The following is a 21,305-nucleotide window of genomic DNA, read 5'->3' on the forward strand; positions in this document are numbered from 1 at the left end:
ATATATATATATATATATATATATATATATATATATATATAATATATATATATATATATATATATATATATATATATATATATATATATATATATATATATATATATATATATATATATTTATAGTAGATATAGAAGCTGTCTCTTCAAACAAAGCCTAACGCACTAGATTTCCGAAGAAACAAAGGACTTAGGTAGAATCGGATTTGGAATTTTTATTTCGAATCTGGGTGACTTTTTCTTTAAAATTTTGTGTTCATCCGAACTTTCACCAAGTTGTTGATGAGTCTTACCTATGTAAAATTTTCCACATGTACACAGGACTCTGTAGACACTACCATGGGCGCCCATTAAGGTGGGTGCAAGTGGGGGAGGGGGGGCGCCTGCCCCCCCCCCTGGCCAAATGACGGTGTCATATATCTGTGTTAATTTAAAAAACTTTCCACAGAAAAAATTTTCAAAGAAAAGTAAAGAGCTCTATTAAGCCAAAAATGGGCAGAAATAAAGTCAAAAAATCTTCCAAGCATAAAACTACCACAAATAACTATCAACAATTAAATGAAATTCGAAACGAACAGAAATTATAATAAATTACCAAGTCAAACTCAAAACGAGCAAAAATTAACATTACCAGGGCTGACAACCCCCATGCCTTCTCAAGACCAGAACATAACTTAGGCTTTACTGAAAAAAAAAAGACAGTGGACTGTCAGTGTAATTTATCTATACCGATATTTATTCCTTAGAACAAAAAATGGGTAAAAAAAAGTGAGGAAAAAAATTTTTTTACTAATTTAAGTAAAAAAAGGTGAAAAAATTTAAACATATTTTGTTTTCAGTAAAGCGCAAATTATGTTCTGGTCTTGAGAAGGCATGGGGGTTGTCAGCCCTACTTATGTTAATTTCTGTTTATTTGAGTGGGCTATTTATTGTAATTCCTGTTCATTTTGAGTTTCATTTATTTATTGATAGTTGTTTAATAGAAAGGAGACAGGACTCGTACAAGAATTATCTGAGTGATATATCATACGAAAACAAAAGAAATGTAAAGAAAGTGAAGAAAGCATTAAAATTTGAACTAAGGAGCTTTGAAGTGGAGGCTATGGATCAAATTGCCAAGGATCTGAAAGACGCAGTTAGACGACATAATAGTAAAATATTTTACTGGCACGTTAAAAAATTGAGAGGGAGTAGTCTCTCCAGACTTGGCCCAGTTAAAGATAGGAATGGGGTCACAATTAGCGATAAGGAAAAAAATAAAGAGAGATGGGCCACATTTTGAGAATTTGCTAAGCCATGATAGAGTAGCAGGGAAAAATAAAGAGGAAAATAAGAAAGTTTGTAATACCTTAGATGTGAAGAAAGATTTGTTTTGTGAGTAGGAATTAGCGACAGTACTAAAAGGATTAAGGAATAATAAGGCTCAAGGTGCTGATAGGGTGGTAAATGAGTTTCTTAAATATGGTGGCTCTGAGGTTAGAAATAAGTTACTAAAGATTATGAATATGATTTTCAAAAAAGGGGAAGTACCTAACTATTTTAGGAAAACCTTAATTAAGCCAATTTATAAGAAAGGTGATAAAAGTGAGTGTGGTAATTATCGAGGCATTAGTCTGGTCTCTTGAGGTAGTAAATTACTTAGTAATATGATACTTCTTCGACTCAGAGATGCTGTAGACAATGTTTTAAGAGAAGAGGAGTGTGCTTTTAGAAAGGGTAGAGGATGTGTCGACCAAATTTTCACTCTTAGGCTAATAATTGAGAAGTGCCTGAGTTTTCAAATACCTTTGGTCCAGTCCTCAGTTTTATAGATTATGAGCAAGCGTTCGATTCTGTTGATAGAATAGCTTTAGTAAAGGTTTTATCCTTGTATGGTATACCAGACAAATAAATTAAAGTGATTAGTGCTATGTACGAGAATAACACTGCTGCGGTTAAGGTAGGCAATGAGGTTAGCAGCTGGTTTTGTATTAAATCAGGAGTTAAGCAGGGTTGTGTTCTGTCTCCCTTTGTATGGATTATTTTGATGGACTTTGTTTTAAGGAGCACAGGAAAGGCAATGTGAGGCCACGGAATCAAATGGAGAGGAAAAAGTATCCTGGACTTAGATTACGCTGCTGATTTTAGTATCCTAGATAAAAGTGTGAGCAAAATGAATGAAGTCTTAGATGTTTGGCGAGTTCAGGGTGCTAGAATTGGTTTTAAAATTAATTTTAAGAAGACTAAGTCACTAAGGCTAGGAATAATTGAAGATGAAAAGGTGACGTTGGGTAATGAAAAGATTGATCAGGTGGGCAGCTTCACTTACCTTGGTAGTATTATCAGTAAAAATGGTGGGAGCAGTCAAGATGTTAAATATAGGATAGCCAAGGTTCAGGGTGTTTTTTCACAGTTAAAAAAAGTTTGGAAGAATAGGAAGATAAGTCTGCAAGCCAAGATTAGAATATTAAAAGCTACAGTGATGACAGTGGTCAAATATGACTCTGAAGCATGAACTCTCCGAAAAGCGGATGAAGATTTGCTAGATGTTTTCCAGAAAAATTGCTTAAGGATTGTTCTGGGTACCCGGCTGGCTAACCATATTTCAAACAGTAGGCTATACGAAAAATGTGGTTCAATACCGCTTTCTAGGGCTATAATGAAAGAAAGGTTGAGGTGGCTAGGGCACGTTGTGCGGATGAAGGAGGATAGATTGCCGAAGATTGTTCTTTTCGGCCAACCGTCTAGGACTAGATAGAAAGCAGTTTAGTCTTGTTTAGGGTGGGAGGACATCATAAAGACGGATTTAAAGAAACCGAGAGCTTTGTGAAAATACGTAAAAAGGGAGGCTTTAATTCAGTTGGGATGGAAAAAAGGCGCATTCAGCTCCTTTAACCTTAGGTGGCCTGGTGCTGTAGTGAGCTGTTAGTAGTAGTAGTAGTATTAGGATTTGTGGTAGTTTTACGCTTGGATGACTACTTGACTTCATTTCTGCCCTTTTTTGGCTTATGGAGCTCTTTACTTTTCTATGAAAAGCTTGTTTTGTGGAAAAAGTTTTTTTTAGATGAATTTCTGTTCGCTTTTTATTGACAAAGTCATTTTCATGAAAAAAAAAATTTATATGTTTTCGTTTTTTTTTCTATAAGAATCCATAGTTTGGCATAATTGTGGGGGTTCGACATGCTCAATATTCCTAAAGGCATAATCGCTGGACCGTTCCACTATGGTTAATAAAATAGTTGTTTCGAAAGTTTTGCTACATGTGCTGTGGAAATAAATCGGCTTGAGAGACGGGCTGATTTCCCTCCAATCTCTTTTTACTCCTAGAAGTAACTCAGTAACTTTTAATTTTGTATCACATTAGCTTCTTCATTTGTTTCATTGATATTTCTATCTATTATATAATGATACTGCCTATGATATTGCTTCCATGCCATATTGAAAATCTTTATGAATACATTTCTTTCGTTTAACTGGAATACTCCCTAAACGCATTCTGGAAGTTTCACCTTAAAGTCCTAATTGGCTCCAATTAAAATGACCACAGTTGTAGCACCTAAAGTATAAACATAGTGCCTTCGTGCTTTTCCAAATTCCCCCACAGCCTAGAATTAAGATAAGATTTACTGATACTCATTGTTCCTGGGACAATTTTTGGCCACCTGTCTGTTGGTTCAACTGTGAATAGTTTGTTTTTATTTTGTTTAACGTCCGCCTATATATTTCTTGTATTTGTTTACTGAAGACATTGTTATATTCCGTTTGGACTATTAGCTAAAAAATGGCTTTCTCACAATTTCGATTGAATGCATTTAGGGTAAAGAGGATACCAGGGAGGGGGGGGGGGGCCTATTTTTTTTCCATCACGCTTGACTCTTAAAATGAAACTAGAAGTATGCATTTCAAATCAAATCAGCCTCCTCTAAATCTCACAAGACCAACTCTTCATGAAAATCTTGCTTTGGGGGAGAGTGTCAACCTCAAAGGACTTTTTACGATATAGTAGGCCTATTTTTCAGCAACTCGCTCTCTTGAAATTTCCATCAGATGCATTGGGAGAAAATGTGATATTGGGTGGGGCCTAGCTACCTTTCGATGAATTTGACTCTTAAAAATGGCTCTTCGACATCCGATTTATTATCAAATGAGCCCACTCCAAAGTGTATACGACCCCCGTCTCCAAAGGAACCTAAACTGTCCTTAGGCCATATCTTACAATTTTTGCCCTGAGGAACATGGGGTGGGGTCTTATTCACAAAGACATAAATTCTTGAATTTTAAACTATGTAAAACAAAATGGCTATCGTGCGATCTTGACTGGAAGTGGTCGGAGTAATCATGGGCGGGGGGGGGGGGTGGTTGGCCTCTAACCACTTTTGACTATTAAAGAAGGTACTAGCCCTTTCAATTACCAACCGACTGAGACTTTTTTGAAGTTACTACGACAACAAATGGCCATCTTAAAATTTTTATCAGATGCGTTTCTGGAAAATACGACGTGTGTGTGTGTGTGTGGGGGGGGGGCTATTTGCCTTCAGATCACTTTGACTCTTAAAAAGAGCACTATAACTTCTGATTACCAATCCAATGAGCCCTCTTTGAAGTTTATATGACCACCATTTCTATAAAAACCTTATGTGTCCCCGGGGCGTAACTTACAACCCTTGCCCTAAGTGCTATATGGGGGGGAGTTATCTTCAGAGATATAATTTCTGGACTTTTTAACTACACTGAACAAAATGGCTATCTAAAAAATGATGATTGAATATGTTTGGGAAATGATTGGTGTATGGGAGGGGGCTGCATGACCTCCAATAATTTTTGATTGTTAAATAGGCCAGTAGAACTTCTTATTACCAATCAAATGAGACCCCTTCCTATAAATAAACTTATATCCACACAGGGCATAACTTACAACTCTTGCTCTGAGGGTTGTGGGGGAGCGAGGGTGTCATTCTCAAAGTCATAATTTCCAGACCCTAATACTACACTGAACAAAATAGTAATCTCAAAATTTTGATTAGATGTGTTTGGGGAAGTGATTAACGTGGGGGAGGGGAGCTGGCTGCCCTCCATGAGCTCATTTGAAGTTCCTATGCCATTTCTTTCTATAAGAAGTGCCCTGGTTAAAAACTTAGGCAGCGCTATCGCGCTGCCCATGATATTTTGTCTTGAGACTTGAATTATAAAGCACTGACTGATAAGTGCTGATTAGACCAGGTATGTCCCCCCCTAAAATTCAGTCTGTGGGTACCCATGGTCGCTACTATCCAGTATAAGATCCGTTTTATCTTTTCCTGAGTTGAGAAAACCTTCAACTTTTTCTTTAACTTTTCAAGAAACGGAGATTTTTTTTTATTTTTCCAATTTCGTCATTAAATTTTGAGATGGATGAAAAGGCGTTGATATTTTTACTCTCAATTGCTGAAAAAGTTAGATCAAGGGGGACGGACTCCTCATGATCTTGCTTTATCTTTTTTTTAATCGTCTATCTATAATATGTTCTTTAGGGTTTATTGGGTAGCCATTGCATAATAGAATATCTTTGCCATAATATAATTCAGAATTTACATGATTACGTGAACAGATTTTCAGAACTCTGTCGACTAAAGAAATTATTACCCCTCTTTTGACAGAAGGAGGGTGAGTTGACAAGAAATGCAGCTACCGATCATTATGGGTCGGTTTTCTATATATAGAAAATTCGAGGCTAGGAGTACTTTTTATAATTAAAAAATCCAAAAAAGGCATCTCTCCTGGAAGATAAAGCTTTCCAAAATAAGGCAGCTTTCCTTCGGTTGGTTATATCTTGTCTGATTGTTTATTGTTTTTTTTTTTTTTTTGTTTTTTTTTAGTACAGAAGACGGTGAGGTCCTTGTCGAAATATTTGCTTGTTCTTCGTCTTGTTCTGACAAAATCCTCGTTTTCTCACCTATATATATATATATATATATATATATATATATATATATATATATATATATATATATATATATATATATATATATATATATATATATATATATATATATATATATATATATATATATATATATATATATATATATATATATATATATATATATATATATATATATATATATATATATATATATATATATATATATATATATATATATATATATATATTATTAAGGAAAATGATATTAACTTAAGGCAAAGTGAAACAGAAAGCACGAAGCTCAGTATGTTAGCCACAAAATGCTTAGATTAAAGTGGAGTTTTTTCCAAAGATATCAACTTCTGACAAGCAAAAATGACCACCCGACGTCACTATGTGAGTGCCAGCTGGCACGTCTTATATATATATATATATATATATATATATATATATATATATATATATATATATATATATATATATATATATATATATATATATATATATCAAGGAGGCACACTTGTACCTCTGTAAAGAGGTGACCCACCCCGATATTAAGTAACATGCGGTCTTAGCGGTCACAGATAGACAGCGACACTCGTATTCTGTAGCCAAAGCTCAAAGTCAGACCCTTACACAATTTCACCCCCCTCCGACTTTATCTTCATGGGTAAAAGTGGGCCGGAAGTTTCGACCCTCCGACCACAGCCCCCCTTTAACGTTGTCCGATTGGGTTGAAATTTACTCCTTCCGATCACTCCTTCCCTGTTTTCCAAAAACCAAATATAGCCACTTAAAGTTCAAATTTTTTTTTCTTAGCCACGCCTACAGGCCACAGTTGGCAAATGATCCGGGTGAATGAGGACTCATTCGAAGCAGAATTTGACCTGTTAGGGCCTTTTGATATTTTCAGACCGAAAAAATTATCCCCCGAATTTATATTTACGAAAAACCTCGTTTTCCTATAAGAACCCGCTATAAGCGGGCTCTTATCGTTTTCCTATAAGAGCCCGCGAAAACGCGGGCTCGTTTCAAACAGTTCGTGGTAACGAACTGTAAGTAAGGAGCGACCCGGCTCAATGGTATCATACAATACATACTAATCAGTAAGAACACAGTAAGAACACAGTACACGGAATTAGGCAACTGAGTCTCTCAAACCCCTTAAAGCTCTTTTAAAAGATACAAAAACTACTTATTTTAACACAAAATACATGCAAGCAAATAACATGGGAATTCCTATACACGCAAGCAAATAACTGAGTTATTTTTACGTCACAATTTTTCAACTTAAAATCATTCTAATTATAGCATCCCATTCCTCATTCTTTAATTACCCGTGAGGCATTCTTAACCATCGCAATACCTTTACGCAAATATCTTTTCGCAAAAAATTCGCAAATCTCGTAAACTAAAGAAGTAATTACCCTTTTCAAAAACAGTAGTCCTTCTATTAATGAACCCATGAAACGAAACCAGTCGGATAGCATCACACAATCTCGCTCATATTTAAAAAAATAGAGTGAGTGTAGTGTTAGTTTCAATTTGTTTAAAAACCTATTAGCCAAGTTTAAAAAAAAAAAACCTAATACTAAAATTACAGAAGAATGATCACGGATGCAACATAAAAAAAAACTTGTATATAATTAGATATACATATACGTCAGAAAAACTTGTCCTTAAATTGCGTAAGTATCTTGGCAAAGGTGTAATGCCCCTGTAGAATAGAACTACCAGAAAAACCTGTTTGGTACGGGGGCGTCCTAAAATTCAATAGATGGTAAAAAAAAACATGTATATACCTTGAACTAGAAATTGATATATATATATATATATATATATATATATATATATATAATATATATATATATATATATATATATATATATATATATATATATATATATATATAAAACCGGAAGGAACATAAAGTGGCAGAATTCAAAAGATGGTAAAAAAAACAAAAAAAAACATGTATATACCTTGAACTAGAAATTGCGTAAATCTCTTTGAAAGGGTGTAATGCCCCTGCAGAATAGAATACATACATTATACAAGAATACATACAAATCATACTTTCTCACAACTCTTTTTTTAAACAATAAAAACTTTAGCGTAAAGAGCGAGGCGTTGAGGAGGGCACAGCCCCTTTCATATGCGGAGTAATTTCTGCTCGTTTTAAGATTTAATGTTGCTCCTTACTTTCAGTTTAAAAAACTTTTTTTTTATTTAAAGGCTGCGAAAGCGGGGGTTTGGGGGCGGCAGCCCCCCAACTGTGCCTCCTAATCCCTGTACAAAAATCCTTTCCTTATATTCACTCCGCCGCTACTATGTAAACAAGCCCTCTGATTTGCTGAGAAGGAAACACGTGATCTAGCTGTTTCCGGGAAACTCATAACATTTGGCTCGAGCAACAACAACAACAAATGCTGTTTTCTATTTCTGGACACCATGACATTCGCTGAGAGCGTGCACTTGGCCAAAACAAATGCTGTTTCCTATTTCTGGAACACCTTGACATTCGCTGAGAGCGTGCACTTACAACAACAACAACATCGACCTTGGAAAAAGAGGTCATTGACCCCATTAACCACATGTTCTCCCTAATGACTCTATGCCCATATTTGGTGCCCCGTTCGGAGTCAATAAGGCCCTTCTAAGAGGTCATTGACCCCATTAACCACGTGTTCTCCCTAATGACTCTAGACTGACCCTGATTCGTTAGCCCTAACCAGAAAAGAAAGAGAACATTTTCGATTTCGAAACAATTTTATTGAATAATTACAACAACAACAATAATACAGAGCATGTACAATTAACGATACTGTTTATTGTCTTCAATATGTTTCACCAATGCACTTAAAGCACATTGAAGTCTATTCACATGTGCTATATCAACTTTAGCGGCAAAACATAATTAATCCTCCATTTTAAATTTGCTCAAGGATATCACATATCTTGCATACACTGCATTCCATTCCAGACAAAGCCGTGATCCTTTCGTAGTTTCCACCGCAATGTTTGGTGCTCTTGTACCATTATCATCAACTCCACTATCAACTTCTAATATGGTAAACATTCCACTCATCGCGATCACAAATATATATCCAAATGAGTAAAGTCAAACTGTTCTTCTTCTCACTCCTTGAATTCTATTCACAGACTAATAAAACTATAGCAAAAATCCTTTCCTTATATTCACTCCGCCGATACTATGTAAACAAGCCCTCTGATTGGCTGAGAAGGAAAAACGTGATCTAACTGTTTCCGGTAAACTATTTGGCTCGAGCAACAACAACAAATACTATTTCTGGACACCATGACATTCACCTCGAGCGTGCCAAAAACAACAACAACAACAAATAACTCGACCTTGACATTCGCTGAGAGCGTGCACTTGGCCAAAACAACAATATTGACCTTGGAAAAAGAGGTCATTGACCCCATTAGCCAAGTGCTCTCCCTAATTACTCCATGCACATATTTGGTGTAATGTTCGGAGATACATTCTTTTGATAACCGAATTTTGTACTGTTCGGAGTAGCACCCCCCTCTCTACAAACATCTACCAATTCGAGCTATGTTTTTCGGAGCGCTCATGCTACAGATTCATATCTATCCACTGTAATCACTTTATTTTATAGTAATATTATATTATTTCTAAGTATTTTTGTAAAATTATTAAAATCAATGTTTAAATGTAAAAAAAACACCCTCAACAATTTATCTAATAATTATAACATATTCCCACAAATATATAAAAATATAAATAATGAAAATTTAGAGTAATTTTTAATTAACAAAAACCACTAAAAATTAAATAGGCTTAAGCCTTTGGCTATATTTTAGAGTTAATTATTTTTTAATAAATAATACTACAAATCATTCACAGCTAATGGAAACAAGCGAAGTTCATAAAACAAGAACTTCTAACGATTAACGTATATTTAATAAAAGATACAAGTAAATGCATTCAACTTTCAGCCAATATTGTATTATAATATTTATAGTGTTGACGGCGTGAAAGGCAATTCCCCTCCCTTTTCACCTTAGAAAAAATCTAAATCTACCACTGCTCTTTACTTACAGTTCGTTACCAAGAAGTACACGATGAAAACACATTGCAAACGGCGAAGAAAGATCTTCAAATCAGAAAAAAAAGAAATTATCTCTCCACTACGTAGTGGAGATTGACCCTTAATTAACCCTTAGCCTCAGCCGCCATACCCATAGCCTGGGTAGTAGGAGAAGTCTTAGTTGTAGTATAAGTACTCATTACAAAAATCAAAAAAAGTTTTATCTTCACTCCTGAATTTTTTCAGAAATAAACTATTTTTAACGAATCTTTGTTTTAAAATGTCAGGCGAAAATATTGTGGGAAGGAGGTTCAGATACAGTCCCACTAATATAAGTAATAATTTCTGTTCGTTTTAAGTTTTAATGAAGCTTTCAGTTGAACAAACTTTTTCCTATTTAACCATAAGAAGGCCATGGGTGCCTGTATATTTGTTTAAAATTAGGAGTCACTTGAAGTTTTCTCCATATTACAAATTTTCTGCATATTATGAACTAAGAATTGTTCTTGTAACGTACTCCCTTCTTAATATTCCTAATTTTATCCTTTTACCCAAAAATTGCTATCGGTTTCCAAAGTCATCTCCGGAATAATTAGCCCCCAGATTCTCCTTAATAGTGCCTGGAAGTGATGTTGAATACCAAAATTATAGACGACAGGGAGAAAAAATTCTACCGTCCCAGTTCTAGAGGAGAGGGAGAATAGATCATTAAAATTTTTTTTACTGAATATAAACAAATAATTTTTAAATAAATCTTTTACTCGAAACATTATCTTTTCAAATAAAAATTGGCAATTACGCAATTTGAGATGGGGGGGGGGTTCCCGTTCTACATCCTACGCATCGATAACACGGTTTTATATAAACGAAAATTAACTCATTTTGTCAGCTTTTACCATTTTTTAAGTTAACATATTTCTAACTGGCAACTATTCATAATCAACCAGTTCGGGATAACAAACTGTAAGTAAGTTTCAGCCTGGCTCAATACTCTACAAAATTGGAATTTTGATACTAATAGATATATCAAAAGAATCGGCTTATTATGCTGATTTCAAATTTATAAGTTTAATTAAGTTTAGTCTTACCCATTAAAGACTAAAAGCCTGAAAATTTTTCAAGATATTCGAAAAAGGGGGAAACCTCCCCTAAAAGTAGAAAAATCTTAATTAAAATAATACAATCAGACATAGCGTATCAGAAAACCCCTACATTACAGGTTTCAAGCTCCTTTCTGCAAAAATACGGAATTTTGTATTTTTTGCCAGAAGAAAGATCACGGATGCGTGTTTATTCGTTTTTTTATTGTTTATTTTTTCCCCAGGGGTGACCATATCGACCCAGTGGTCCTAGAATATCGTGAGAGGGCTAATTCGAACGCAAATTAAAAGTTCTAGTGCACTTGTTAAGTGGCCAAAAAATTGGAGGGTAACTAGGTCCCTCTCCCACCCCGTTTTTTCCCAAAATCGTCCGAACAAAATTTTGAGATAGTCCTTTCATTCATCATAAATAAAGTACCCAATACCTATACCGTTGGAGCTCACCTGACCCACCCCCCCCCCTCTCCCACCGATCTAGGTAAAATGTCTTTAAGTTATAAAATTTTACCGTTGTTTACAAGGAGCAACATTAAAACTTTAAACGAACATAAATTATTACGTATATGGGGGAAGGAGTGGTTGACCTTCCTCAAAACCTCACTTGGATGCTAAAGTTTTAATTCGGTCCCAATTCTTTAATAAAGACTTCAGAAACACGAGGGTCGTTTAGTTGGAACAATAAGAACCGTTTTTTATAATGAATAAACAAGTGCCTAGCAAATAGGGTTGTTTTGAGTAATAGAGATCCCCCTCATATGAGTCGGAATTTCTTTTTGTTTTTATTTTTAATTTTTATCCATAATTTCAGCTGTACAAACTTTTTTTTTTTATATTTCTGATCGTTTTTTAAATATTGCCAGGAAATCTAGACAAACACTGCTTTTAACATAAAGTATAGAAAAATAGCTACTTTCACAGAAATTATTCAATTTGTACTCCTTTGATTAAAAAGAGTTCAAATAGTACTTTGGTACAGCCCCTGGGCAACCCTGTCAGTTATGCACCTCATCACAAAAATATAAAAAGCCGGCTTCTCAAATAAAATATTTTTCGCTATAATGTAATTTCGCCAGCAATAAACATGTACCAAGGTCTTCCACGCCCAATGTATAAACATTTTGTCATCATGGTTGCAGTGGTAGCTACAACCTAGTAGAGAGCGAACCACAGCCTATAGTAATCAAAAATTGAAAAACCTGTTTTCAAAAAAACGGTCTGGTGAGAAAAAATTGCCATTTAACACTGAATCAGGAATGATAACTATTGTTTCGGTTAATCTTAGAAGTAAAAGTTTAGTACAAAAAGAAATCTATGGTGACTTCTAAAAAGAGCCTGAAACCCCTATAAATTGGCTCCAAATCAAAATAAACAGTGCATCATTGGAATAAGCACGACCAAAAACCTTTTGTATGGTAATTACAGTCCACAACCTTACAAAGCAATGACAATTACTTTTCTTATTGGTTATCACTTATATGTCTCACTTTTTTTTCCCCGTGCTCGCGGGTTACACGAATGTAATAAAGAGATACTTAATGGCTCAGTTGAAAGCTATGTATCACATATATTTGATTTTTATAAATTCAACGCTCTGCAACTGCCATATGGCACAAAAATGGCACATTTTGTGCCATTTTTCAAGGGGGGAGGCTAGCGGGCTACAAAAGCATCGTATACAGTTGTTTAATAGCTCACATTCAATTTAGTTCTCCTATTTAAGTTTTATCTATGAAGTCCACCACCTGCAAATACCAAATGGCCCTATAAATGACATTACTGATGCCATGTCTCAAGTAGAAAAGATAGAGGCTAGACTTCAGCCAAGACTTGTTAGTGATATATAGAATTGCTAATCTGAAAGCTATTACTCATATATACGTGACTTTAATCAGTTTTGCCATCAGTAAGTGCCAAATAGCACAAAAAACTGTACCTTTTGTGCCACTTCTTTTTTTGAAAAGCTTCGAAGTATAAAACGGTATCATTGTAATAATTATGGTCCAAAACCCTTAATTGGAGATTTACAAGGGACCCTCACCGTGTACTCCCCCTCCCAGCCCCCTTAGTTTTGCCATCCGTAAGTGCCAAATAGCACAAACAATGGCACCTTTTGTGCCACTTCTTAAGTTGAAAAGCTTTGAAGTATAAAACGGTATCATTGTAATAATTATGGTCCAAAACCCTTAATTGGAGATTTACAAGGGACCCTCGTCGTGTACTCCCCCTCCCAGCCCCCTTAGTAAGTCTCATTAGTCCGTTGGAAGAATTCACTATGAACTCTTTAAAATTTAGGAATGGTAACTATTATTTTAAAAGTTATTCATTTTAAAGTTATTACTCATTTCTACGAGCTTTCATCAATTCTACCATCGGTAAGTGCTATATAGCACTAAAAACAGCACTTTTGGTGTGTTGAAAAGCTTCGAAGTATAAAACGGTACCATTGTTTAATTATGATCCAAAACCCTTAATTGGAGATTTACAAGGGACCCTCACCGTGTACTCCCCCTCCCAGTCCCCTTAGTAAGTCTCATTAGTCCGTTGGAAGAATTCACTATGAACCCTTTAATATTTAGGAATGGTAACTATTATTTTAAAAGTTATTCATTTTCCAATTGTTGCTCATATCTACAAGATTTCATCTAATATCCAAACGATAATTGCTATATAGAACTAAAAATCGGACTTTTGTTGTGTTGACCATCTTTGAAGCCTAAAAAGGTATCAGTATAATAATTATGATCCAAAACTCTTAATTGGAGATTTACAAGGGACCCTCACCGTATACTCCCCCTCCCAGCCCCCTTAGTAATTCTCATTAGTCCGTTGGAAGAATTCACTATGAACTCTTTAAGATTTAGGAATGGTAACTATTATTTTAAAAGTTACTCATTTTAAAGTTATTACTCATATCTACAAGCTTTCATCAATTCTACCATCGGTAAGTGCTATATAGCACTAAAAACAGCACTTTTGGTGTGTTGAAAAGCTTTGAAGTATAAAAAGGTACCATTGTAATAATTATGATCCAAAACTCTTAATTGGAGATTTACAAGGGACCCTCACGGTATACTCCCCCTCCCAGTCCCCTTAGTAAGTCTCATTAGTCTGTTGGAAGAATTCACTATGAACTCTTTAAAATTTAGAAATGGTAACTATTATTTTAAAAGTTACTCATTTTAAAGTTATTACTCATATCTACGAGCTTTCATCAATTCTACCATCGGTAATTGCTATATAGCACTAAAAACAGCACTGTTGGTGTGTTGAACAGCTTTGAAGCATAAAAAGGTATCATTGTAATAATTATGATTCAAAACTCTTAATTGGAGATCTACAAGGGACCCTCACAGTATACTCCCCCTCCCAGTCCCCTTAGTAAGTCTCATTAGTCCGTTGGAAGAATTCACTATGAACCCTTTAAAATTTAGAAATGGTAACTATTATTTTAAAAGTTACTCATTTTAAAGTTATTGCTCGTATCTACGAGCCTTCATCAATTCTACCATCGGTAAGAGCTATATAGCACTAAAAACCGGCCATTTGGTGTGTTGAACAGCTTCGAAGCATAAAAAGGTACCTGTATAATAATTATAGTCCAAAACCCTTAATTGGAGATATACAAGGGACCCTCACCATATGCTCCCCCTTCCAGCACATAAACATGAACAAAAGGTCCATAATGTTTGCACAAATTTTTCTTTTTTCGTCTGCAACAGAATATAGATAAAATTAGAAAAAAAAATTTTAAACTGACACACTAAAAGGAAAAAATAACACTGAAATAAGATTTAGGCAATTGTTGTTATTTTACATTGTGACGAAGCCACAGCTGTAATTTGTGACCCGGGGTTTAGCTCCAGCATTTTTACTGAAGAATGGCAAAAAGGATCCTTCTTTGGGTAGACCCTAAATTATTATGAAGGGAACTGCCCCTATCCGCCCCCAAACGATGCCCTTGCTTGCAACAAAAGCAAAGATTTGTACATCCACTGACTCATAAAACACAAGGGCCGTTTAAAATGAGTAGGAGGCTTTTTAAAATTTGCGATAAACTTTAGCGCAAAGAGCAACGTATGGAGGAAGGAGACAACCAAGTCACATACAGAATAATTTCTGTTTTTATCGATTTTTAATGTTGCGCTTTACTTTCAGTTGAAAAAATTGGTTTATTGTATTGTTCTATTTATTCTTTTATTATAAAAAAAAATAATTTTATTAAATGAGAAAGTCAGAAAGAGCTGTAACAATGGGGCAGTGTATGTGGCATAAAAGCCAAAGCAAGGCTAACGCCCGCTTTTTGTAATACCAGCATTTTAAATTATTTAGAAAAAAACCCTATTTGGGAAGTAAATTGAATTCAAGACTCTTAAACGCGATAAAACATATATAATATGAATCAGCGATAAATGGGCTTTCAAATGAGCTACTAGTCAAGCAGACATGGTTTAATCCATCAAAAAGTATGTGACCACTGAAAATCGCCTCGGTTCTAAACTGAATTGAGTTTATGCTCAGAATGTTCTCGAGTGACATCTCGTTTGAAGTGTTTCATCTGTCTGATGAGAGCACTCCCAGTTTTGACATGAAAAGGAACCTCGTTCTAATTCTTTGGCCTTACACATGGAATTGTATTACTTGGGCACTAAAAAAACTGGTTTTGTTAAAAAAGTCACAAAACCCTTTAACAATGAGGCACATATTGCATTTTATGGTAAATCCTTAGGACATTGTTTTCACTTAATAAAAACACTATATGTGGCATAATAAACACAAGCGAGGCCAAAGTCCGCATATATGTGATAGAAACATTTTAATTTGTCAGGACCCAACATAGATTCAGAATTTATAATAAATACCAGGTTTTGTATGAAACAGCTTGATAGTCTTCTTTGAAAAATGAATTGGCGATAGTAGTAATTTTTACAGACAAAAGAAAATACACGTACTTTACCAAATGTAATTTAGAAGAATGGATAACCTTCATTCACTGAAGAGGGAAGGGGGTAGTCTGCATGTTTTTTTTGATAATTAACTTTTATATTTCTAAACTTTTACCTTGTTTTAATATGTCTTTACTACTACTTCAGCTAACAACTCACCGCATTACCAAACTACCTGAAGCCAACACAGTTACGCACCCTCTTCGTCCATCCAAATCTATTCAAAACCTCCCTTTTTAAACCCACCCAAGAGCGTTTCAGGTCCTTTAAATAATTTATTTATGACGTCCTCACACCCCAGAACAGGAAAACCGGCTTTCAGTTTAGACTTAGACAGTTAAATGAAAATAACGAACTTTCGCAATTTGTCATTCTTCATCCGCACAACGTTCCTTAGGCACCTCAACCTTTCTTTCAGTACAGCCCTAGAGGGCGGTCATGAACCATATTTTTCGTATGGCCAATTGTTTGAAATACGATCAGTCAGCTGGGTACCCAGTACAACCTTTAACTAATTTTTTTACTGTATTTCTTTTATGATTACGTATCTTTGGTATATAATTAAATTTAAAAAAAAGTGTTTTCACCTGATAGTAAGAAGCAACATCAAAATTTAGAACAAACATAAATCATTGCTTACATGAGGGGGATTGCTTTTGTCTCAATACCTCTTTCTTTACGCTAAATTTTGACTTTTCTAGAATATTTTAAAAGGGTTATTATTCCAATTAAATGGCCCTTGTATTTTATGCCGAGCGGGGTCAAGCGAAGCCAAAGCCCGAATGTATGTAATACAAGCATTTTAATTTGTCAGGAGCCAACATTGAATGACATATCTCGAATATTTGTAACACGCAAATTAACTCTTTGTGAAATGCTGTTACCGACAGAAGTCAAATCTCCCCTCCTGTAATTGATAATGATCTCTCTTTGCTATATTCACCTTGCTGGCACAATGCACTTGCTGACATAAATTGAATATATCTTTGTGACTAGTAGAATTCTTTTCAGCTTACCCACATCATCTGTGATTTGCTAACTTTATATATGTTACTTTTCTAAATCGCTATTTAAAGAAGAAATAGACTATAAATTTCCTGTGCTAAAGGTAATGGTAGTATATATTTTTCAAGTTGGGAGCTGTGGGTTCTGGGCGCTGGGCGCTAAAGTATTAATGAATTTGGGTTCTTTCGGCGCTGGGCTTTAAAGTGTCGTTGGTCCTTTTATGCTCTTAACAAATATAATAATCATTTTTGTCAAAATGGATTTTACCCCCCCCCCCTAGGCTATATATATCAATTCAGGATATATATTTGCACATTAGAGGGAGGGGAAGGGGGGTAAATTTTAAACTTACCACTCATTTGTATCTGAAATAAACTTTACCCTTACTGCCCTAATGTGCAAATATATACCATTAATTAGTATATATAGGGGGGGGGGGGTAAAATTAATTTCTGAAAAAAAAATTGTTATACTTGGAAAGAGCATAAAAAAGGTATCATGTAGTCTGTTTACTTTATATGTAAACTAATAATATGAACTGCCAAAAATTTGCCCAATATATACCCAATAATTAGAAGGGAACTGTCTGGATGACAACTATCATGCTGAGAAAGTATAAATTCAGGAATCTAAAAGTTCCAGTTGTGTAGAAATGTTTCAGGATTTAGTTGTAATAGCACTTTTTCTTACATTTAGAAACAGTAACAATGGGGGAATAATTGATAAATTTCTTGATTTTTAACCTTGTTTCCATCAGGGGCATAGTTCCAGCATTTGATAAAATTCTACTTAAGCTTCTTTTGGCTATCTTGGAAAAGGGATAGGTTAGGAATATGAAACTTTCAGGGATGGGTCTACAGACTAAAGTTTGTTCTGGGAAGGTATTTTGAAGTACCTACCTCCACTCCTCCCTCTAGAGGACCCTAACCTTTGATTTTGAGTGAAACCTTGCAAAATAGATCTTCTGCTCAAATGAATTACAACAACAACATTTTCAGCCTCACAACTTTGCTCAATCCCAAGTATTAAGGTTTTAAAGATATGCAAATACATTTCCTATATTAAAAAAAAACGCAGATATGGCTTAAAATTCTACTCAAATAACAGGAATTGTATTTTCAGAACTAAAGCCAGAGAAAAAGAAACCAAAAACTGAAAATTAAGGTAAAGAGTTTTTTTTGTCAAATTTCAATAGGTTCTACCTGTCATGTAGGCAAATTTCAGGACCCTTTAGTGGGAGAAGGAGTGGAGGTAGGTACTTCAAAATACCATCCCAGGACATACCTTAGCCTGTAGATCCATCTATGTTTTTGGTACAATTCTTCTTTAGCTACTTTTGGTTATCCTGGATAGGTGTTAGGTTAGGAAAATGAAATTTTTAGGGATGGGTCTACAGGCTTAAATGTGTCCTGGGAAGGTATTATGAAGTACCTACCTCCACTACTCCCTCTAGAGGGTCCTGACCTTTGATGACCTTTAAAAATCTGTGTGTCATAAAAGTGAAACCTTGCAAAATAGATCTTCTGCCTAAATGAAGTACAACAAATATTTTTTTTAGCTTCACAACTTTGCTCAATCCCAAGTTATAAGGTTTTAAAGTTATGCAAATACATTTCCTAAATTCTGAAAAAAACCATTGACATGGCTTAAAATTCTACTCAAATAACAGAAATTGCATTTTCAGAACTAAAGCCAGAGAATAAGAAACTGATAACTAAAAATTAAAGTAAAATGTTGTTTTTGTCTGAAGTTCAATAGGTATAGTTAGCCTACCTGTCATGTAGGTAAATTTCAGGACCCTCTAGAGGGAGAAGGAGTGAAGGTAGATACTTCAAAATACCATCCTGGGACTTACTTCAGCCTGTAGATCCATCCTTCAAAGTTTCAATTCCCTAACCTAACTCCTTTCCAAGATAGCCAAAAGTAGTTAAAGTAGAATTTTACTCCAGCATTTTATTGGAGGGGGGGGGGGCAAAAAGGTCCAAATTCATGGGCTATATTATATTTTATTTCTCCAATTTATTGGAGAAAACTATGGTAATGTAGGCTAATCAATAAAGTGTATTGTACTTTATAAAGGAAGGATGTTATGGTCTTAGTGTTTTCTTTTTTCCCCTGCCACCCTCAAACAACACCACTGGTTTTCATCCTGTGGAAAAATTAATGGTAAAATTCTATTTCAACTGTTTGATGCTATCTTGGAAAGGGGTTAGACAAATGAAACCTTCAGTAATGAATCCAGGGCCAAAAACACAATCTGAAAAGGTATTACTAAGCTTCCATGTTAACCCTCTTCTGATTTCCATGTCTGCCCAACCAAAACAACACTCCTGATTATGAATTAACTTTTTGATTTTGAGAATGGAATGATTCAGAGCTACTTGTTTTGCTTCACATCTATATTTAACTTTGATAGTAACTTCACTTTGAAGCTTTATCCTTTTTATCATTTCAGCCTGTGCAATTTACTAGCGTTTCAATACATGCTCTTCTACTAAATAACTGTGTATCTTAGCTAGCTATATTTGAAATCTACCTTCCTTTCATAGTAAGCAAATTTGTTCTCCTCTATGAAATAGAATTGAAAAGCATCAGGGTTAAGCATTTCAATCCACCTCTGTTCATTTTAAAAAGGAATAGTGCCAGTTGACGCGTTATTTATCATTTTTGGTGCTTGTACCCCATTTTGGTTTTGTTGTGGGAGGGGGGAGGGGGGTTAGTTCATTGATGTGAGGGAGTTAGAACTTATTCTAAATTGCCCAGTTGACATTGCAAGGTAAAAGAGTAGCAAAATTGAGTGTTTGATTCACTCATCCATCTAAAATGCTGATGGGTTCTGATGAAGTTGTGTTACCTTTATCTTACAGTGTTACTGATAAATCAAAAGAGGAGAATTTGAAAGTATCTTTTTCTTCTTTACATAAGTTACCTAAATTTGCACTTCAGAGCAAATTAAGATCCATCTTGATCTGTGAATTGCTCCATAATTAATGATGTGAACAATTAAACATCAAATGCATCCCACTGGTACTTCCAGGGAACACAATTCCATTTGACATCTAATAACTTCTTGAAAGCTTCATCATTGGGTGCTGAGACTGTTGTATTTGAGAGACTAAGTGGTTTATTACATGGCTGGAGAAAAAACTGTTGGGGGTGTTGAGTTTAGACAGGTGGCTTTAATAGCTTCTTTGAATGTCCCTTCCTGTCAATGCCAACATTTTGGGAAGTTGACAAATGAATTGGGGGGGGGGGGTTGTATATGTCAGAAGCAGATCAGCTCTTTGTTGTCATAAAACCAGTGTTGATAATTTCAGTTTTTTCAAGTGTTCATTATAAGGCTTGTCTCTCATCTTTGTTGCTGCCTTTGTAGCTCTTCTTTGCATCCCTTCCAGAAGCAGCATGGCACCCCTGTATCTTAGTGATGCTATGCACATTCCAAAATCAAGCACTCCACTGACAAGGGCCTTGTACAACCTCACAAAAACATAGGAAGACCTACTGAATATTTTTTTTTCAAGATTGGTAGGACAGAGTGTGCATAAGGCACATTCTTGCCGCAGTTTTAATGAAATTTACCTTGGTTATTAATATGGATTACCTTTGTGAACTCCAGAACTCAAAATAATTTAGGAAATTAAGATTTTCCTAATTTCAGATTATGTTACAGTTTCCAACCCTGTTGGAAATTTTCTGTATCTATCCATTTTACAATGCACCATTAAAACTGGGGGCATAACAGATAAAGCAGGAGACTAAAATGCGCTATATGAGAATATATATTTCTAGGGTCTTGAGGGAGGGTAAAAAAAGGTTTGTATGTTACTATTGACCAACAGGTATCTACAGATTTCTTTGTAATCTAAAGCTAGAGCATCAAATGAAACACTGTAAATGTAACGGATACGAAACTGTGAAAATGCTTAGCGGAGATAGGGCAATCTTACGTTTTAAGAACTTTCAGAACATGCTCCTACAGAGCAAGAAGATCGCTTTGGATTGCAAAGTGATACTCACAGACATGTACGATTCGTCAAATCCAAATCATGTTAAAATGCACGAAGCCATAGGGGTCTCTTTCGCTCACGCGTCACGAGATTCCAGTAATACCATGCAAGTGTTGGATGTAGCTGAGTCGTTCGGTGGTGAAGACTGCATGTGCTCTACATTGACCAGTCTAATTAAAACAGTGAATGGTGCAATTTCTCGTCTTCTCTACACAAACTATCATATGCTCCTATCACCAGATGACAAATTGGCCATTCAAAATCGTAAAATATGTTGGGTTTGCAAGGGAGAAT

Source organism: Artemia sp. Qi Xiang Cuo, chromosome 7, assembly GCF_049724085.1.
Source record: "Artemia sp. Qi Xiang Cuo chromosome 7, ASM4972408v1, whole genome shotgun sequence".
In the NCBI taxonomy this organism is placed as follows: Eukaryota; Metazoa; Arthropoda; class Branchiopoda; order Anostraca; family Artemiidae; genus Artemia; species Artemia sp. Qi Xiang Cuo.